This window comes from Canis lupus, chromosome 21 (genome assembly GCF_048164855.1).
Source record: "Canis lupus baileyi chromosome 21, mCanLup2.hap1, whole genome shotgun sequence".
Classification (NCBI taxonomy): Eukaryota; Metazoa; Chordata; class Mammalia; order Carnivora; family Canidae; genus Canis; species Canis lupus.
In genome coordinates this window covers 20,080,396-20,103,916 of record NC_132858.1, presented here as the reverse complement: position 1 = coordinate 20,103,916, position 23,521 = coordinate 20,080,396, and the positions used below count along the sequence as shown (strand labels likewise).

Sequence of the window (23,521 nt, the reverse complement as noted above, 5' to 3'; positions counted from 1 at the left end):
GTCTTGCCATTTTCAACATGGGTGGAGCTAGAGTATTGTCCTAAGTGAAATACGTTAGTCAGAAAATGAAAAATGCCATATGATATCTCTTATATGTGGAATTTGAAAAACAAAACAAATGAGCAAAGGGATAAAGAGTGAGGCTAATCAAGATACAGAAACTATAGAGAACAAACTGATGGTTACCAGAGGGGACAGATGGGAGGTCGGGTTAAATAGGTAATGGGATTAAGGTGTGCCCTTGTTGTGAGGTGTACAGGGTGATGTATGAAAGCATTGAATCACTATATTGTACTCCTGAATCTAATAGTACACTGTATGTTAACTAGCTGGAATTTAAATAAAAACAAAAAATAAAAATATGTGATCAGTCTTAGGAACTTTATGAAACATTCATGTTTACTTCTTCAATGTGGTGAAAGTTGTCTTATATGATGGTTATAATCACCAATTAATCAGTTTTTACATTAGGAAAACTGTGCACATGATATGGAAACTAAAGTGACAATAAAGTTAATTGCAGAATTATTGCTGCATAAAAGACATCAGAAACTAATGATTAATGGAAATAATATTTCATTACTATGACCATCAACTAAAAAATTGTTTAGAGTTATTACCAAGGTACATGGTAAAAATGAGTGTGTATCACATTGAGTGGTAAGAAGCATGGGATATAGACTTTTCACAGAAGATCATGTTTCCTACATAGGTAATTCCTGATCTTTTTGGTACAAGGAGTATCATGAATACTTTGTAAATTTTCCCTTCCTTACTATTCATTTATCAAGATGCTTGGTATTTCCTATTAAAAGAGAAAGGAAATTCCTTCCTGATCTTGCAAATGATCATTTTCTTTCTTTTTTAAAAAAATAAGATTTTATTTATTTGAGAGAGAGAGAGAGAGAATGGGGGGAGTGGAAGCAGAGGGAGACGAAGAAGCAGACTGACTACTGACTGAGCAGGGTGCCCCAATGTGGGGTTCAATCCCAGGACCCTGAGATCAATGACCTGAGCCAAAGGCAGATGCTTAACCGACTGAGCTACCTAGGTACCCTGATCATTTTCTTTCCTGAAGCATGAGATTTGATTGTCCTTGCAATCTGGCCTCATGCTTACTGCCTACATTGTGAATAATAACAGTTCCTTTCTCAGTCATAGCGTTTGACTCTAACCTCCCACAGAAACGAACTCCAAGCACAGACCATGCATTGGAAAATGCAGATGGGAGTTCTTTGATACTGGAAGGTAGGAATATTGACCTAGGAGCATCCTATTCTGAATTCTCTATAAATGCAAATCTGTCTGGGTCCGAGAGGAGATACCCAAATAGTTTTGGGAAGCATTTGCCGTATGAAATCTTACTTAAAAATTACAATGTGGATATAAGTGTAACTTTTTGTCTCTTTGTTAATTAGAGGAAATGGAGAATATTTTGCCAGTAAACTTGGCTGGAGGAAAGCAGCCATTTTGGTAAATTATTAATTCAGATTTTTTTTTTCGGAATATGTGATATTTTGGGTGGATCCAGGGGAAAAGCTCACCTTTTCTTTATTAATTCTTCATTAAATATATTTGTACAGTAGTTTATAGTTTGTGATGTGATTTTTCTGGGTTAAAGTTCTCTCATTTGATTTTATTACTAGTCCTTGAGGTAGGTAAGGATTATTGTTATTGGTACAAATCCCCAGTAATTGTGAAAATAATATGGGGAAGGAATACACAAAATATACAGGAAAGCGACTGTCTTAGAGTATTCCCAGACACTTTGGAATGGCTTATTTACATATGCAGTGGTCTCCTCTTATCTGCAAGGGATACTTTCAAAGACTCCCAGTGAATGCCACTGATAGTACAGAACTCCATTTATACTATGTTTTTTCCTATATGTACATACCTATGATAGAATTTAATTTATAAATTAGGCAGAGTAAGAGATTAACAACAACTAATAATAAAATAGAACCATTAAAATAGCATACTGTAATAAAAATTATGTGACTATGGTTTCTCTCTCTCAAAGTATCTTATTGTGCTATACTCATCCTTTTCTTCCTCTTGTGATGATGTAGGATGATAAAATGCCTACTCGATGAAGTGGATCGAGGTGAATGTTGTAGGCATTGTGACATGGCATTTGGCTACTACTGACCTTCTGACAATATATCAGGAGGATCATCTCCTTCCAGATGGTGGTTGACCTGGGGTAAAGAAACCGTGGAAAGCAAAACCATAGAGAAGGGGGGACTACTGTGAACAGAATGCTCTTTACAAATCAAATTTATTAACTTTTTTAGGGATTCAAAGGTGTTTTACCACATTTTGAGCAGATTGACAATCTTGTTTCAGTTAGTATGCCTATTTGAATAGGAAAAATGACACTTCAAAACATTTATAATTAATTTTTTCAGTATTTCATGTTTTTTTCTGGACTAATTTGTGTGAACCTGAAAAGCTATACTGCATTCCTTTAAGAGATATTTTTAAAAATGAAAATGAGTATTTTTCTTATTAAAATATGACAACGTTTTTGTGGTGAAATATGGTAACATAAAATTTTCCACTTTAATCATTGTTAGGTGTACAGTTCTGGAGCATAAATATATTCACATTGTTCTGCAAACATTACCACCATGCCTTTGGCAATTGCCATTCTACTTTCCAACTCTTTAAATTTAATTACCCTAGGTGGAATCATACAGTATTTGTCTTTTTATGACTGGCCTAATTAGACTTGGCAAAGTGTTTTCAAGTTTCATTCAGATTGTAGCAAATGTCATAGTTTCCTCACTTTAGGGCTGAATAATATTCCACTGCATGTGTCTACCACATTTGGTTTAGAACGTTTGGATAGCTTCCACCTCTTGGCTACTGCAGTTATAGCTACTTTAATTATTTTTTATAGCTACTTTTAATTGAAGAATTTTATTATTTAAAACACTATTGAATAATCTTAGTGAGTAAACTTATTTTTATAAGATGGTTAAAAATGTGGATATGATTATTTCCATAATTACTTTATTATCATCTATTGTCATTCCTTTGGCATGTTCAAAGTATTTTATTTGTACATACTTACTTGAAAGTCTTCTAATTTATTGAGCAACTATGTGCACTATAGCTCAAATACTAAAAAGATAGACCTGTATAAATGTGGAGGAGGTCATGACCAAATTTAGTATACAAATTTGAATTATTTGACCTGTCGAATGTCTATAAAATTTTTAAAAATTAGTTACAAACACCTAGAAATCAGGAGTTTTTACACTAAATTCAACATTTTAAAAAAGATTTATTTATTTTTTTAGAGAGAGAGAGGAAGCAGAGGGTGGGGGAGGGGTAGAAAGAGGGAGAAAGAAACTTAAGCGGACTCTTTGCTGAGCATGGAGCCCAATGCAAGGCTCAATCTCAGGACCCTGAGTTTGCGACCTGGGCCAAAACCAAGAGTTGGATGCTTAACCAAGTGTGCTACCCAGGCACCTAATTTCTAAATTTTTTGATTCCTCGGAAAATCGGGTACAGCTGTGACAATGGAGGTGAGTGGCCGTTGCAACTTTTAGGCAAAACTTGTACTTTTCAATGGAACACAAGATTCTGTAGGATCCATTTTTTAAAATTTGTATCTTCCTAGCCCTGTCTGGAAGACACAACCTGTCTTCTAGAGCTACGTGTACTCAACATGTGAGTAGTCCAAAGTGAAATTCACATGGTATTTCAAAGATTCAGCATGAAAAAAGATGACGAAATATCTTATAAATAACTCTTGTATTGATTATAATATTAAATGGTAATGTTTTGGTTAAATAAATTAAAATATATTTAACCTATTTCTTTATACCTTTTTTAAAAAATGTGGCTACTAGACAATTTAAGATTATATAATGAGCCTCACATGAAGTTTCTATTTGAGAGTTCTGCTTTCAACGTTTATGGTTTAATAGGGGGATTCTAAGTTAGGTATGTAGCCTATGGGCTGAGTCTGTCTGGTCACCTTTTTGGGTATGATCCCCAAATGAAGAATGATTTCCACAAATGAATATTTGCAAACTGTTTGATTACAGGGAATACTAGTTTTGAGCCCCAATTAAATGAAATGTTATTCCTCCCAAAGAAAATCATTTTTCTCATAGTAGACCTGTATTACAAAATATTAAGTGGAAATGCTTTGAATTCTAATAGACAAGCGTTCCAATCTTATTAAATGATCTAGTCTCTGAATCTTAAGTTTCCTAATCTATAAAATGGCTATAAGGAATTACTCCTTTCCAAGTTATTTTGAAAATTAAATAAGATACCATATGAGATGTTTTATGGAAAAGGTGACTCTATGCAGTTACTACCTAATATACTCTTCCTTATCAAACCTGACTTGGTTACTTCTTATCCATCTTTAGCCTAAGTAACATGTCAGAGGAGCATTTCCTGTTCTGGCCTGAGCCTAGGTTAGGTCTCCTCAGAAATCTCATACTTTTTTTTATGCTCATCATACTTGCTGCTGTTTATCACATCTTTCTACTTTCTAAGATTTTAAGCTCTATGTGGGAAGTGTCTTATAAACCACTATTTTCTAGGACTGACTCATAATAAGTATTCAGGATACATTTTATGAATGATGATGATGCAAAATGCTGAACATATGACTCAGAAAGTTTCCGATTTCTTTTTTCCACAGAGATTTCACCATTTGTGTCTAGAGATTTGGGTCATGTTTTGGGACAAGTAGTTTAAATACACTTTACTCTTCCTTCTCCAATACTTGGATTTTCTCACTCATCTTTATTTTTTAAAATATTTTATTTATTTGAGAGAGAGAAAACATAAGTAGAGGGGAGGGACAGAGGGAGAGGAAGAAGCAGATTTGTCACTGAGCACAGAGCCCAACTTGGGGCTCCATCCTGATCTCAGGATCCTGAGATGATGACCTGAGCCCAAGACAGATGCTTGACCAACTGAGCCACTCAGGCACCCGTCTTTAATAAAGATAAGTAAAGAATGCCAGTAAAACACCTAGCACAGGGCAGCCCTGGTGGCTCAGCGGTTTAGCGCCGCCTTCAGCCCAGGGTGTGATACTGGAGGCCTGGGTTGGAGTCCCGTGTTGGGCTCCCTACATGCAGCCTGCTTCTCTCTGCCTGTGTCTCTGCCTCTCTCTGTGTATCTCTTATGAATAAATAAATAATATCGTAAGAAAAAAAAAAACACCTAGCACAGTGCCAGGCACATTGTAAGCCCTCATCAAGTTTTTTTCTTCTCTAATGATGGATGATGATGATGATGGTGGTGAATATTGAACATCAAAATTATCAATGTATCTAGGTGCTCGATAAAGTTGAGAGGTCAAAACTTTGAAAAACAGGAGGGAATCCATTTTAAGGTAAGTAAATCACTCATTTCAGCATCCAAATTTAAACAATTTTCAACAACCCAAATCTTAGTTTTATCTTGTTTTAATGAGCAGGATTTGAAATACAGGATAGTTAAAAACTTAGAATCCAGATCAAGTTCTGAAAACTAAAACTAATTTTTAAAATGTCCTGAATTTGTATGTTAGATACAGATTTATATAATACATTCTTATTTGCCTAAAAACACTTTTGGTCAGAATGACAACTGAGAGTTGTGGCTCCTGTCCCCTCAGAACACAAGACTTAACACCTGGGAAGAAAAAGCATGTAATGAGGTCCACGTTATTTTGCCATCAGGAATGGACATGCTGCTTATCATATGTCTGTCTGCTTTCTAAGACATGAGGCTCTAGAAACAATGGGGCTGACGATGAAATCTATTCCCAGGGTTCTCTCATACAGCCTATCCTAACCTTGCAATGAAGATCACCCAGTATATAATTTTTAAAGGCCAGATGTAGATGAATTAAGATGCATCCAGAAGTTGGAGTGATTATTCTCCTTAATTTTATATATATTGTATCAAACTTCAAGGATTTCTATAATCTCTTTTGAGAACTCTATACTTTTCCAAGCTTTAGTTCTGTTGTGTAACCAGTATTTTTTCAAGTTTCTACTATGTGCCAGGCAGAAGAGATATAGAGATGAGTTTAAGACTCAAAGCCTACTTCAGAGGAGCTCACAGTCTGGTGGAAGAAGTAAGAGAACCAATTCACAGCAAAAGTGCTGTGATAGCATCCTCTACCATTACTGTAGAAGCAGGCAAGGGTATCAAAGATGGGCTCCTATGCCTAGGACTGAGAAGAAATCAGAGCAGGCTTCCTGGATGAAGTAAACCAGATCAGAGTTGAGGTGTAAGTGATTGAGCGAGTAAGTGTGTGTGTGTGTGTGTGTGTGTGTGTGTGTAGTACAACCTAGATTTATGGCAATCTACTATTTATCCTCGTGTCTTTTCTAATCCACAATAAAACTTAGGGCTATAACAGTAATTATGGTGGTAATTCCCAGTTTGGGGGAGAAGGCTCAGAATGGAACGGGGGATGAAAAGAATGGATCTTGAGATACTCTCAGAATTTCAGGGTGCAGGGACATTGATGAGTAGTTGTAGAACGCGGAAATTTCTGCAGCATAGCGTAAGAGCAAGCCAGAGTTGTGGATGGAGATGGAAATGAGGCAGGTGATGAGGAAGAAACCAGATGAGGCCATCTGGTTTTGTGTTCAAGAACAAGTTACTTAACCTCTTTAGGCTTGGGTTTTTATCCTATAAATAGTGGGAACGTCACTGAAGAGTTTTGAGTGGATACTGACATGGTCAGAATTTTGCCTTGAAGTAGAACTTTAAAAAGGGATAAGACCCAAATGAAGATATGGATGGTTTTGCCTATTCAAGATTTTAAAGGTTTTTGATCAAGTATTAAGAACATATCCATATGAAATTTTATGGTCTGTATTCCTATACGGCAACAATATGCTAGAGATTAATATCAGCTGACCCACACTGTATGAGACCTAGAGCATCTTTTCCTCAGTGACCACACATTAAAACTTGTGGAAGGATTCTGTCTTGATTCTGGTCACTCTAAACAAATCAGCATATCACGGTTGTGTTTTTCTGTCAGACCTGAGCCAACTGTCCCACTCCCTAGTGGCAGAGTTTGCCATGATTTTTATCTCTTAACCAGAATCAAATGGAATGGGAACAGGATTAATAACCTCAAGGATGGCCAGGGATGGAGAGGGGAGAGTATTGACCCATATCCTGGTATAGTGGAAAGATAGTAAATAAGTAACCATAACAAATGTGTGAGCAGATGTGCTAGAGTTCAGTAGACTGCTCTGGGAACACAAAACGGATGACCAACTGCCTCAGGAAATGCAACCTGATGAGGGGCTGGAGAAGACTTTATTAAGCAGAGACAGACAGAATTTTCCTGAAACAGTCCTAGAGGTCACTTGTTATCTCAGCCTAATTCACTCTCAAGCATGTCCTGGTTTGGACAGTAGATCACATGGTCACCTATGTGACTTACAGAGCAAGTGTGGTGAAGACTTCTCACCTTACAGCAGAATCATTCTCCTATTTGTTTGTTTTAAGATTTTATTTATTTATTTGACAGAGAGAAAGAGCACAAGCAGGAGAAGCGGCAGGCAGAGGGAGAGGGAGACGCAGACTGCCCATACTCAGCAGGGAGCCTGATGTGGGGCTTGATCCCAGTACCCTGAGATCATGGCTTGAGCAGAAATCAAGAGTCAGATCCTTAACAACTGAACCACCCGGGCACCGCCTCTTCATTTATTTAAAGATTTATTTATTTGTGTGTGTGAGAGAGTGTGTGTGCATGCAAGCATGAGAGAGAGGCAGAGGGAGAAAAAAAACTTAAGCAGACTATGCTGAGAGCAGGGCCCAACACAGGGCCAGTCTCACAACCCTGAAATCAGGACCTGAGCCAAAACCAAGAGTTGGATCCTTAACCAACTGTGCACCCCCACAGCCCTACTCTTGTTTTGAAACACAGCTATACTCTAACTTGCAGTTGGAGTTGGTCTTTTGACTTAGTCCTCTTCAGTGAAATTGGAGCAAAAGTGATGTGCTCCCAACAGCTAAAGAGCTGAGGAAGTATGAAAATAAAGACACAATGATTCTAACCTTATCCCAAACTTCTTGTTTGGGAAATTTTGAATTTAATACCTGTAAGAACTAGATAGTTATAGATCTCCTTCAGATTTTTTTTCAAGGGACATTTGAAAGTATTGACATGCAATAAAAAGCAAATTGCATTAAAAAATATATATGTAGGGATGCCTGGGTGGCTCAGCGGTTGAGCGTGTGCCTTTGGCTCAGAGGGGTCCTGGGATTGAGTCCCACATCAGGCTCCCTGCATGGAGTCTGCTTCTCCCACTACCTGTGTCTCTGCCTCTCTCTCTCTCTCTCTCTCTGTGTTTCTCATGAATAAATAAATAAAATCTTAATATATATATATATATATATAAAACAAACAAAAAACAAAACCAAACAAAACAAAAGCAAGTTGCCAAATAATATGTCAGTGATACTATTTCTATAAACATAAAATCCATATATTTTATATGTACCTATATTTCTATATAGGTACATAGGTAGAGATTGACCTATTAAATATAAAACTGTTATTACTACTCATTAATTATTAAATCAATTGTATTAAAATGCATTAATAGATACTTTAAGAATGGAAAAATAACATTGGGGTTTAATTTTGATAATTCTAGAGATGAAGTGAAAGTTAGGAATTATTACACAAGTGATTTCAATGTGTTTCATGAATAATTTCTGACAGTGGATTTTAATCCAGTTTCTTTTTTTGTTCCAACCTCAAAAATGAATCCTCTTAAAGCCTCCAAATGTAATTTATTTTCTTATTAATGTCATCAAAAATCAATTCATATTAATAGTTAATTCTGATTTTTAACTCTGAGTTTTCATAATCATATACTTCAATATGGAGGAAAACTTTCCCAATTTGTCTATTACTATCTCGCTGTTTCCTTCATTTATTAATCATTTTTCCCAGTGTACTCAAGATATAATTAAAAACCATGGGTGCAGGGGTCTGACATGCCTGGATTTGGATCCCAGTTCTTCAATTTTCTTTGCTTTGTGTTCAAGAGCAAGTTACTTAACCTCTTTAAGCATCAGTTACATGACTTCCCGAAGGGCTTTTGAGGATTAAATGCTATAATGCATCTGCAGTGCCCAGAACAGTGTGACAGAGTAGACAATGAGAGGCCCCCTCTTACCTCTACCCAGTCTTTCCTCTCAGCTCACTTTTAAGAAGCTGCAAATAGGGATCCCTGGGTGGCGCAGTGGTTTAGCGCCTGCCTTTGGCCCAGGGCACGATCCTGGAGACCTAGGATCAAATCCCATGTCAGGCTCCCGGTGCATGGAGCCTGCTTCTCCCTCTGCCTGTGTCTCTGCCTCTCTCTCTCTCTCTCTCACTGTGTGCCTATCATAAATAAATAAAATAAAATAATTAAAAAAAAGAAGCTGCAAATATAATTTAATGCAGTTATTAAATAGGAATTCATAAACCTTCCACTGCCCTATATGGATTTGCACTACCCGTTCTCTAAAAACAGTTTAGTAGGTTTTGGCAATTTTAAAAGCAAAAAAGCTAATGTTATTTTATTTTTTTTTTAAATTTTTTAAATTTATTTATGATAGTCACAGAGAGAGAGAGAGAGGCAGAGACACAGGCAGAGGGAGAAGCAGGCTCCATGCACCGGGAGCCCGATGTGGGATTCGATCCTGGGTCTCCAGGATCGCGCCCTGGGCCAAAGGCAGGTGCCAAACCGCTGCGCCACCCAGGGATCCCCTATTTTATATTTTTTGTCTCTTTTTGTCTCTTTTTGTATTCTTTTGCATTATATTTTATCTATTAAAGATTGAGATAAAATGAGAAAAATGGCAATTAAGTTGGGGCAGATATGAACAGAGAACAGGTTTTTAAAATAAGTAGTAAGTCAGATATATTGGTGGGTAAAAAAGAAAGGAAGCAATATTAAAAAGGGCCTGTTTTTTTAATGGCAAGATTCGTGCATGTATATATATTAATAGTACAGAAAATTTAGTGTATAGAGATAAGCTGATGTTAATAGGAAAAAATAATTATACCACCCATAATCTCACCATTCTGATTAGCTATTCTCAATAGTTTGGTATATGTCCTCTGTGTACTGATACATATATTTTAAATCTTATTTACTTTTTGAGACTTGTTATTTTTCAGTGAATATATTGTTACCATTTTCCATTATAAAATTTCATAACATTATTTTAAATATTATTTTAAATGGATGATGATATTCTAGTTTATAGATTTATCTTACTAATCCCCTTAATTTTGAACATTTACAAATTATATGGTCTCTTTACTGTTGCAAAAAACATTTTATCATTGTTTCAGTCAACTTTTGGGTACAATTCCATAATTGTTTCCTATTGAAAAATTCCTAGAAGTGTATATTTTGGATGAAAGTTTAGGCACACCTTAAAGATTCGATATACATTACCAAATTTCCCTCTAAAAAGCTATAGTATTTATGTTTTCACCAGCAAAACATGAAAGTACCAATATCATTGCTCCTTAAATTCACTAATCCTTACTATTAGAAACTTTTTTGATCATTGTTTTAGTTTGAATCATTTTATTTTGCTTTATTCTTTAAAGCAATCTCTACACCTAATATGGGGCTCAAACTCACAACCCAAGATCAAGAGTCCTATGCTTTACTGACTGACCAGCCAGGCACCCCTGAATTATTAGTTGTAATATTGAGCTCTTCTGTACATGTATTATTTTGCCATCTGTATATTTTTCTTTTATAAACTGTGTGTTCATTTTCTTCTTTCTTTCTGAAGTAGGTTCAGAACTATAAATACAGAGAACAAAGTGATGGTTTCCAGAGGGGAGGGTAGTGGGAGTTTGGGCAAAATGGATGAAAGGGAGTAGGAGAAACAAGTCTCCAGTTATGGAATGAGTTAAGTCATGGGAATAAAAAGCACAGCATAAAGAATACAGTCAATACTGGGTGATGGGCACTGAGGGGGGCGCTTGGCGGAATGAACACTGGGTGTTATGCTATATGTTGGCAAATTGAACTCCAATTAAAAAAATAAAAATAAAAATAAAAATAAAAAGAATTCAGTCAATAAGATTGTAATAGCTATGTCGTGGGATAGATGTTAGCTATGCTTGTGGTGAACATAGCATAATATATAAACTTGTCAAATAACTAATTTTTTAGTCTACCTCAAAGTGTTCTTATATATTAGGGATATTAACTTGTCATGTTGCAAATATTCTCTTGGTGTATTGTTGCTTTTCAATTTTATTATAGCTGCTTTTGAGGTACAGAAGTTAAGGACTTTGATTTAATTAAATCTATCCATATTAGATTTAAGGAGATCATTTCTTTTCAGACTTTAATCATCAGCTGTATTATTTTCTAGTACTCTTATTATGTTTAAATTTTGAAGTCATCAAAAGTGGCATAAGGTAAAAAGTGGATCCGACATAATTTTCTGAATTGTTAGTTGTCCATTCCAATACTACCTATTTAATAATCCACCCTTTCTTTCCTTGTTGATTTGAGATTTGAACCACAATCCTTTATCTGATCTTCCTGAGGCCAGATGTATTTTGGAACTCAGTGTTTTGGATTTTATTTATTTATTTATTTATTATTTATTTATTTATTATTTTAAAAAGATTTTATTTATTTATTCATGAGAGACACACAGAGAGAGGCACAGATATAGGCAAAGGGAAGAGCAGGCTCCCTCAGTGAGGGACTTGATCCCATGACCCTGATATGACACCCTGAGCTGAAGACAGACGTTCAACCACTGAGCCATGCAGGCATCCCTTTTTTGGATTTTAGAATGTAGTATGTAAATCAAATGTTATGTAGCAACCTGAGTGAAGTCTGAAACAGTTCCCTGTGATGAAGCACTCTAATATTTTCACAGTAAAACATTCACATTAAGTGGAATAAATAAAGTTTATAAATCAGTCTTTATTGCCTCTGGTGCCTGATGGGCTGAAAATCCAGTTTTCAAATATTTTTGGATTTTGGAGTTGTGGCTAAGAGATAGTGGACTTGTATTGCATTTAACATATATTAAAGCCCTAAACATATACATTTGTCTATTTTGACCTGATTTTTAGTTCTGTCTTATGCCACACACTGTGATACACACTACTTTACTGATATTTTGTTTTAATACACTTATTTTTTATTTTTTTAAAAGATTCTATTTATTTGTTCATGAGAGACACAGAAAGAGGCAGAGACACAGGCAGAGGGAGAACCAAGCTCCATGCACGGTCCAGTCTGTGGGACTCCATCCTGGGTCTCCAGGATCAGGCCCTGGGCTGCAGGCAGCGCTAAACCGCTGAGCCACCCAGGCTGCCCAATACACTTTTAATACTAGTTTTACTGTTTCTTGGTTATTATTATTTTTGATGCACAGAATATGTTTTTCAAGTTCCAAAAATATTACATCAAATAATTAAAGATTAATTTAGGGGAAGCACAGCAGGCAAGGTTGAGCCAAGTTGACAACTGACAGAGTCATGCTGCCTGAGTCTGGGTAGTGTCTGTTGTACTCACTCTTGAGTAATCTCTTAGATGTCCATCCTCAGCTTTCAAGTCCAGCTTGAGAATTGTTGGTCCTTCGACACATTTCCGGAGTGTATCTGGCTGAATACCCCTGAAGTGCTCTCATGGTTATTAATAATATCTATTAGCATCTTAAAGGCTCATACCTTCATTTAACCTACTCTTTAAGAAAATTACTTGACCACAAAATCCCTATTTTTTTTTAAGATTCTATTTATTTATTCACAAGAGACACACAGAGAAAGAGACATAGGCAGAGGAAGAAGTAGGCTACCTGAGAGGAGCCTGATGTGGGACTTGATCTCAGGACCCTGAGGTCACTCCCTGAGCCAAAGGCAGATGCTCAGCCACTGAACCACCCAGGTGCCCCACCATCCCTATTTCATAACACTGGGCAAATAGTTCAGGCAACAGTCGCTTAGTGAAAAATAAAAGCACTTGGAATCTGAGGATTTTCATTCATCACTAATCCAATCCATAGGTGTTTATTCAATGTCTGCTCCCTACCTATTAGGATTGAATGTACTGGAGATATGAAAGAATTGTAAGATATGCTCCCTTGCCACAGGGACAAACACTAGGAAAACTACTAGGGACTGATGAACTACATACAATTCTTGGTAGACCATTAGCTTTCTGAAGGTACAGAGGCATCTAATTGATATTTGTATCACCAGAATCAGTACAATGCATTAATTATGTCAACATTGGCATTTGGTAAGTACACTAGATAAAAGAGTGAAAAAAGGGAGGGAGGGGCACCATCTGTGGTATATGGCAGTATATTTTGTTGATATATGCATAATGAGAGGACAAAACCAGAGTGGGCTTCGCAGATTGGACCACAGGTTGGACCAAAGCTGGGCCACAAAAGATTGATAGGGATGAATTTTCTCCATCACCACAGGAAATAATCATTGGAAATAGGCTTATTGGAGATGTATAGTGCATCACACCTAGCATTACCCATATTCAGACAGTTTTCTATAAGGATAGTGGCCTATCTGGCTTATCCTTTCTGGCCCCCAGAATCCTAATCACAGTTCTCAAAGGACTCTCTGATTCAGATAACTACTTTAGTGAGTGTGAGAAAATGTGGTTTATTTGTTTGTATGAAGAAATGAAATGTTCTAGTGTGGGAAACAGTGCAGGACTGGTCTAACTGAAGTGATAGGGTAAATAGACATGATACAGAGGTGGCCTGCCACACTTGCTTGTCAACTGATTTCTCAAGTTTATTTGTAGAATTCATAAAAAACTAAAATGCTTCCTTCAGTGCCCCTAATTGGCCTACTCAGTTTGGTAGGTGCCAACTTATCAATTTCTCCCCAAAATGTACAGTCTATTTTATTTCTCTCCTATGTCTTATAAATCCTGTTTTTGCTTTTGTTCCTTGGCTCAGTCTAACAATGGGCTTCCTTATATGTGTGTACACAATTTGTGTGGAAAATGACTAAATGGTGCAGCCCGGGTGGCTCAGCGGTTTAGCTCCGTCTTCGGCCCAGGGCATGATCCTGGAGACCTGGGATTGAGTCCCATGTCAAGGACGTGATCCTGGAGACCTGGAATCGAGTCCCACGTCAGGCTCCCTGCATGGAACCTGCTTCTCCCTCTGCCTGTGTCTCTGTCTCTGTCTCTCTCTCTCTCTCTGTGTCTCTCATGAATAAATAAAATCTTAAAAAAAAAAAAAAAGAAAATGACTAAATGACCTTGAGTTATTTTCTGACGCTAATACTTTCGTCCTGAGGTCTTGCCAATTATCTTGTGGGGGAAAATAACTGAATGTCCACTTTAGTGTAAGGCTTAGTCTGATTTGATCATTTAAATGCTTATTTTAGGTCATTCTTTCTCTGAGATAGACTTTCCTGCACCCTGTTGGTTTCCTTCAAGTGGTATATGGAAGAAGGGGCTGTGTGGCTAACGGGGCCCCTGACCTCGAGCTAGCCCATTGGAATTTATGTATATATTGGTGTGGCGGCTGCTGGCACCTGTTGGTCAGCTGGTTGCTGGATACTTTTCTGATCTGCAGCATGTGAACTTGTAGTCCATTCTTTTGGCTCAGGCCCTTTTTCTGATGGTGCTTCCTGGATGGTCCACCCTAAACTTCCTCTGGTATTAGAGACCTCTGTTCCAAGGTCTGACTGAGACAACCTTTTGGTTGTCTGGCTTGAGTGGTCTATGGTGCTACTCTCATTAGAGAGCCATACTTCTCTCACTATGCCAATAGTGTATAGTAAACTTCCCGACCTAACGTATCTACTTCCAAGTCCTAAGACACAGAAACCAAGAGTTGTTCAGGAAAGCTAAACCTCAGGCCTCCCTCTGTGTGCCTATACCATGCCATCTTGTTGATGTGGCCCTGTCTGGTGCTACAGGACAGTTCCCTCCTTGTGACCATATTGAGAGGAGGGGAGCAGAAGCCCTCTCTGGCTCAAGGATATTTCCACTTCCTGATATTTATCTTCCTCCTCAAGCCACAGGCTATAGAGGGGGGACTTAAGACTTAACTCTTCTTGCTATTTTATACCTGCCTCCCTTTCTGAGACTTCTTCCTGTATTTCCTCTAGGGCAAAAGGACATAGTATGCTTTTATTTTTTTCTCTACATTGTATCTTCCTTATTCCTGACTCTAGCAAAGGTTTAACAGGAGTCAGAGTCATTATTCTTAATTTACAAGGGACATTTATGGGCTGAGTTTTCTAAGTTTCGCTGTTTATATGCTGAGAGGAGTATAAGGTTTACTTGAGAGGCAGATCATCTCTAAAGACAATGGTCTTGTTTGCAAGGATATTGTTTGGTTGCGCAATTTTATTCTACATGTCAGAAATGATATTGTGACAAATCCTAGGAACATCTAGAGTATTTAGGGCAGTTTTATATTTGAAAAGGCCAAAAAGGAAAGCATACTGATAAATTTTCAAAACATTACCTCTGTTACATTACCCATTATAATACCTGAAGGACTTTACGTGGCACATCATTAAGACATCTGAGTTTGATACCTTGAGTTGCAAGAAATAGACACTCCTTCATATCTCCTAAAGTGATGGGGCATTTACTATGAGGACGTACATAACATATCTGATAGGATTTACTGGTTGCAATTACTGGGGTCTATCTCAGGATAACTTAGGCAAAAAAATAATTTAACGGAATGGCTGGTAGTAGCCCATGGGATTTAAAGAAAGGCCGAAGAAAGGGGCTATAGAAAACACCAGAATAGCTCCAGACATCTGTGTCTTAGGAAGAATCTCTTTAGGGTGCTGTTAATCGGACAGGTTCTCTCCAACTATTGATGTCTCTATGTGGTTCCCCTCTTGAGTCTGATTGAAGCTAATTGGTGTGGAAGGTCAGGGGCACACCCCTTGGCCAGGGTGGCACAGTCCCTCCAAAACCTCATGCAGTCATAGAAGAAATGGAGTAGAGTCGTTTGAGAGGACAGGCTGAGTTCAGTTTAGGGCCTGTGGCATTCCCAGCTATGACAGAACTTCTAGGCAGAAAGTTTGTAATGTGGCTACCGAGTCAGGGCTAACTCAGTACCACTTTTCCTATGGAATTTGGAAGGTCTAAAATTTGTTTATAATTAGTTTAAAAAAACAGGGAAGATTTTTAAAACAGTTTGTTTCTTTAATTAGATGTTAAATAAAGTGGGGGGCACCCGAGTACCTCAGTGGTTGAGTGACCTTCAGCTCAGGTCATGATCCCTGGGTCCTGGGATCGAGTCCCGCATCAGGCTCCTTGGGGGCAACCTGCTTCTCCCTCTGCCTGTGTCTCTGCCTCTCTCTCTCTGTGTCTCATGAATAAATAAATAAATAAAATCTTTTTTAAAAAGACGTTAAATAAATTGTAGGTAAAGTATTATGTAGAATTCTCTTTTACACACTTTTAGACAAAATATGACTTTTAAAATATTACTGGTTTTTTTAAAGATTTATTTATTTATGATAGACATAGAGAGAGAGAGAGGCAGAAGCAGGCTCCATGCCGGGAGCCCAACGTGGGACTCAATCCCGGGTCTCCAGGATCAGGCCCTGGGCTGAAGGCAGGCACCAAACCACTGAGCCACCCAGGGGATCCCCAAATATTACTGTTTTAAAATGGTGATGTTTTGTTGGTTTTCAATCATTACAAAGATTTCTTTTATAAATGGTCCCTTAAACTATCCTCACGAAGGTACGGTCTGTGGTAAAAACAGCTTTTAAAAATTTTTTTCTTCAGAGAATTAGCAAGGTTGGGAGAGAAATCCCTGGCCTTAGAAGACCTGGGCTCTATGAACTTCAGTATTACTCACTGTGTCAGAGATAATGTATGGCAGAGCCAGATTTCACAGCCAGTTTTTTTTTTTTTTTATTATTTATTCATGAGAGAGACAGAGAGAGAGAGAGAGAGAGAGGCAGAGACACAGGCAGAGGGAGAAGCAGGCTCCATGCAGGGAGCCCGACGTGGGACTCAATCCCCGGTCTCCAGGATCAGGCCCTGGGCTGAAGGCAGGTGCTCAACTGCTGAGCCACCCAGGTGTCCCTCATAGCCAATTTTGAACTAAGGATCAGATCTGCTCCTTCCCCAAGTCTAAAAGTAGCACTTTTGAATTTTTTTTCATAGAAGGGACTTAAGTGAGATAACCTAGTCGGAAAAGGAGGCCCGGTCAGGATTCAGTGAAGGGATGGATCTCTAAGACTGAAACTGAGTCAAGTGTTTATAGCTTGAGAAGATGGGGCTGAGCCAAGGCAAAGCTAAGAACTGAGTTATGTAGAAACTCAAAGCAAAGAACCGAGTTATATAAAGTTATCATTATACCCACATTACAAGCCTAGCATTTTGCATGTATAGTCTATAATGACATTCAGAAATCGATTATGTATGGAGTCACAGTAGCCATCTTAGTTCTTGTTCCCCAGTATGAAACATCCCTTCCAGTCGAACCATTGCCTTAGCCTGACTCACCTGGATCAGCTACGCCGCCTTCTCTGCCCTGCCAGTCCGTTAAGGCCCGGCTTGTATCCTCTCCAATCTTCCCAAAGCCATGTCAAGCCACTTCACTAATTGTAATTAGAACAAATTTCATCGTGTAATTCATATATAATCAGTAACATTAATTAATATTTATTAATAATATTTTCCTATATTATCACTTCTTTTCCTAGCTAGATACTACCCATTGTTTGTGCCTTTTCTTCCCTACCTTAAATAACATTTTTGTCTTTTGTACTTGTAGATTGTACTGTTTATACCTCCATTTGACAATTAATTATGGTCTGTGGCATGCACACATTGTTTCTTACTTTCTATTGTTTCCACTGTCTCTTCAATCATATCTCACTTTGCTGTTAACCAATTCGTATGTAGCAAAATGTCTAGGACACTTGTTGCATGTGGAAGCATATTATATTATTTAATACTGTGGCTTTCTAAATTGTGAGGAGAAATGAGGTCAGTAGGAGTCAGTTCTAGGCTCCCAGCTTTCTCCTTACATACAACTCCAACTTCATCCAAATAAGAACTAAGCTTTTGTTTAATATTTCAGAGACCATCCTCTTTCCCCCCAAATGACCAATTTATTAACAGATCTACATGTATTTTTTATTTGCTCGATGTAATTATAAATTTTGAATCCTGGTCTGGTGCTTCTTCACAGTTCCTCGTTTGATTTTGAATAAATTAGTAGGTTTTTAATAAATATTAAGATGCAGGGGATCCCTGGGTGGCGCAGCGGTTTGGCGCCTGCCTTTGGCCCAGGGCGTGATCCTGGAGACCCGGGATCGAATCCCACGTCGGGCTCCCGGTGCATGGAGCCTGCTTCTCCCTCTGCCTATGTCTCTGCCTCTCTCTCTCTCTATGACTATCATAAATAAATTTAAAAAATTTTTTTAAAAATATTAAGATGCAATAAAGAGTATGGTAATATTTATATCTTATGAATTTTATGTTCAGTTCCATTCTAAAGGAAATTTACATTAATTTTTAAGTAAAAATAGTTCACATTCCTTAACTTATCACAAATATTGAGCACATAAAATCATGCCTTAGAGAAATTCACACACACACACACACACACACACACACTTTGAGAGTACCAAGAGTCATCCTTAATATTAATGGCCTGAACAGATAGTATTTATTTGACATGTTGCCCTGTTCATCAGTTCGATTTTGTACGTTCAAACTTTTCAAATCATTGCCTATATTTTTCATTTCATCTTCGTTGACAGGTAGGAAACCAAAAACATCAGCCTGACCCAATTTAAAATGATACAGACTTATTATCATTTAACTTCTTTACCAAATATTTTTTGTGTGTGTATGGCCATTCTTTATCAATTCCATCAATGCATTTTCAGACACAAATGATTTTGGTTGACAAAATTCAGGGTTTTTCCTGGACATCCATGATACCAAATAGTGGCTTCCCCCACACTCGTAGCAGCCACCTCCTGTTCCCATACATAAATGGCAGTCAGCAATGGCTGGAAACAAAGGACTCTCTCCCAGTCCCTGAATACAGTGACATTCATTCTGAGAGAAGCAGGGGCAGCTTTTTGAAAGCCGACTTCTTCAGCTCGACAATAACACACAATGAGTTATTGACTTGTTTATATACGGAGCTCTTTTCAGTAACTAACTCTGACTCCCACAGTCTGGACAAATGATTGATTTCGTGGTTAGAAAAAGAGAAAGCTCTCGCGCTAAACTCTGTAGTGCAAACTACTTCTTCCCCATTTGTTCCCTAAATGAATAGGACCTTATTAAAATGCACTTTCCAAAAAAATACCTGCAGCTGGCCTTTATAACCATGTTTTGTATATATAAATAAGTAATTTGTCCCAGTCTTTTGTATATTAACAGACCATTGGGAAACTTGTCAATATATATGAAGGTTGATTGTCCTGTTGTTTATGCTAAACTGTATTGCCTGTATTGATCTGCATGTAAAATATGGATCAAATAATTTATTATTAAAGCAATTTACTGGTCAAAAAGTTAGGTTTTTGATAGAGATTCAGTTTTCTTGTTGGGTTACATTGATTTATTAAGGACATTATACATAACACATATCATATATTTCACATTGAATCACTAGCTGTTCTTCTGAATACAGAGAAAAATACATGCAGAACTATAATGCAGGGCACTGAGAGTATGGTTGAACTCTTTGGTTAGCACCTATCTGGAATGTCAATATGAATTTAGTAGACAGTACATTCCAGCTTGTTTGATAGTTGTGCCTTTTTAAAAGATATTAATCATTGGGTGCTAGAGTTCATTGAGAGTTATTTTCTCCTATAAAATAGATTTTATTTTATCTTACTGTCATGGTAAAATGTTTATGCAGTTAGGCTTTATGATTTTTATAAATATACTTTAAAATATTTGGGAGGAAGTTAAAAAAAAGAAGAAAAAGCCATGCACTGTTAATGATATGCACAAAAGAAGATCACTGCTGTTCTGTCTGTATTTCTGCAGCAGGAGGTCTTGAGCCTGCTGTCCTCTCTAGGATGTCCATAGTTGAGCTTCCTGAGCCAGCAAATGTTTTAAAAACTCCTTAAATGAGCACTTGTTATTATAATCACAATGGGCCATACATATTATGCAGAACTATATGTTACTAAACTATGACCCTCTAGGGCTTAGAGAAAGTTTGGTGCCTGCTACCCTAGCATTAGAAGTTTTATGTAAAATACATATGGTCTGAAAGGTAACAATTGCTAGAAATCATTTCATTGAACCTCTGGCTTCAGGTATACTTCTGTGGACTTTTTCCTTAGTTCCTAAACAGATTGTTTGAGGTAAACTTACTTCTTTTTAATCCTATTTCTCTAACCAAACCATTTTTTGAAAGCACTTTTTGTTTAGTTTTCTTTGACAGAGCCATTATGTTTCTTGGTTTTTTGTTGTTGTTGTTGTTGTTGTTATTTTCGATTTCTGCCACTGTCTTTCATTTGTCTCCTGATGGTTCTATTCTGGTCACTATTGATATTGAATAAGACCAGCTTTAACCAGATCTTGGATAGCTAATATTTATTACATATTTTTTAAATCTTTGCAACAAAAACAGTAAATCAAATCTTCCTCTTTAGCTTTAGCTTTAGATTTTGATGTGCACAATGAATATTTATGGGTACTTTATTACATTTAAAAGGAGCAATATAAAGTTAAAACAAAGTAAGATTTCCCTATTTGTTTCTTTTTTTAAAAGATTTTATTTATTTATTCATGAGAGACACAGAGAGAGAGGCAGACACATAGTAAGAGGGAGAGGGAGGAGTAGGCTCCATGCAAGGAGCCCGATGTGGGACTTGATCCTGGGACTCCAGGATCACCACCTAAGCTTGAAGACAGATGCTCAACCACTGAGCCACCCAGGCATCCCTACACTTCCCTATTTGGTAGAGATTTGGGTTTTCATAGTTACATGCAAATTTTAGCCATCTTTCTGTTTATTTTTTATTTTTTAAAAATTTTATTTATTTATTCATGAGAGAGAGATAGAGGCAGAGACACAGGCAGAGGGAGGTCCTGGGTCTCCAGGATTAGGCCCTGGGCTGAGGATGGCACTAAACCATCTGAGAAGAATTGAGCCACCCGGGCTGCCCAACTGTTTATTTTTTTTTATTGAGGTGTAATTGACATATTAGTTTCAGGTGTACAACATAATGATTTGATATTTGTATATATCATAAATTGATTACCACAGTAAGTTTAGTTAACATCTGTCACCATATACATTACAATTTTCTTGTGTGTAATGAGAATTTTTTAGATTTACTCTCTTAATAACTTTCAGATATGCAATACAGTATTATTAACTATAGTTACCATCTTATACATTAATTACATCTCCATGACTTATTTATTTTATAGCTGGAAATTTGTATCTTTTGACTTCCTTTATCTGTCTCACCCACCTCCCACTTCTGTCCCTCAGCAATCATCAATCTGTTCTATCTATGAACTCAATATTTTTGTTTTTTGGGTTTTTTTTAAAGATTACATGTGTAAATAAGATAATATGGTATTTGTCTTCCTCTGACTTATTTCACTTTGCATGAAACCTTTGTTTTTTATTTTTAATTTCAAGTTTCTACCTTATTTATAAATGAAAAATTAACCTCAGAAATATTTAATCCGTTAGCAAAAATTATTTCATAACTGTCAGATAAGAACAGCAAATCAAAAACACATAGTTTTGTCATAATGAAGAAACAGGATCGTCTCCTTCAAAGTGATTGTTATCATGACATGGGACTTGAGGGAGAGATGCTATTAGCACTGCATCTTATTAATATCTCAGGGTGAAAATGCACTCTCTTAATTTGACCTTTTACTTTCAATAATGTTCTTTAAATGATTATATTAAAATCTCTCTCTCTTTTGGAATGGCTGGTCTGTTTCCAGAAAAGGCCCATGTCTGTATCCTTATATTTTGTTAACTATTTCTCTGTATCTTACTGGATTCTCTATTTGCTATGCATATGATGTTTTCCAATAATTTTGATATGTTTTGACCTCAGCTTATATAGATTAGTATAGTGCTTCTTTAGAAGTTGAATATTAGAATGGAGCTGATTTTCCCAACTGTGATGCTTTCAAAGGTAAAGAATTCCCACCTTTTAAAGAGTTGCTTGGAAGCAGTTCTAAATGTCATGGCCCTGGGAGACCTCATTAGAATCTGACTTACTGCTGAGGCACCGAAGAGTTTAGTAGCTCTGTTTTTGTTTTGTTTTGCTTCCCTTCAAAAAAGATCTGCTTAGAATGTTTGTGCATTTGGAGATTAATTTTGTAAGAAATGGATGAGCTTGGTGAATATTTCCCAGTACCCTCTCCTTCACATCTATCTCCTAAGATGAGAATCTTCCTATAGAGAAATAGCCATAGAGACTTGACACAACTATGTTGTACCACAGTTTACATGTAGGCATCCATGAGGTGTATATTTGACGTTTTATAATATGTTTTTTATATTACTTCAGAACAGGAAAATAATTCTTTGGGGAGAATGATCCCAAGAACAATTTCACATGGTATTTTCTCCCATTTAATTGAGATGTAATTGACATATAGCATTGTGTAAGTTTAAGGTGCACAGCATAATGACTTGACCTTCATATATATTGTGAAATGATTACCACAAGAAATTTAGTTAACATCCATCATCACATATAGGTACAAAAAAACAGGGAAAAAATGTTTTTCCTTGTGATGAGAACTCATAGCAACTTTCTACTTTCTATGTTTTCTACTCTTTTAGCAACTTTCAAATATACAATTCAGCATTGTTAACTATGGTCATCATGTTGTAGATTACATGATGCTTATGCTTATTTTTTAACAAACTTGTTTTGAGTGGTTCGTAATCCAGGACAGGGGTTGTCAAATGTTGCCTTCTGTTCAAATTAAGCCTGCCACTTGTTTGTTTAAGTTTTACTGAGGCAGAACTATGCTCATTCATTTATGTATTATCTATTCCATGCTGCAAGGTAGAGTTGAGTGATTACAGCAGAGACTGTATCCCTGCCCACCCAAGCCTAAAATATTTACTCTCTGGCCTTCTACAGATGTTTGCCAATTCCTTATCTATGATCATCAGAATCATCTAAAGATTCCTGGGCCTGTCCCCGCTACCAAGACAGAATCTCTGATATACTGAGCTGTATCACATGTCAGTGGATGAAGAGTTCACTGGTTTGATACTATTCTTATAGCATATATATATGACTAAACTGAGGAAACCATATTATTGGCTCCTACCCCCATTTTATCTCAAGTATAAGAGTGGATCTTCAGACAGGATATGGATTAAAGATTTATGTTAACTCAAACATGACTTGCCAGGCATACAACAGAGAAACGTGATTTAAAGAAACAACAACAGAGGAGCCTTGGTGGCACAGTTGGTTGAGCTTCCCACTTTTGGTTTTGGCTCAGGTCATGATCTCAGGGTCTTGGAATTGAGCCCAGCA

The 23,521-nt window shown here is 37.0% G+C and overlaps 1 protein-coding gene across 26 annotated transcripts in view; it reads left to right on the top strand.

The window, feature by feature from the left end:
• Positions 1 to 23,521, top strand: part of DCDC1 (doublecortin domain containing 1) — a 490,046-nt gene that overhangs the window by 191,832 nt on the left and 274,693 nt on the right. The gene's annotated exons all lie outside the window — the stretch shown is intronic.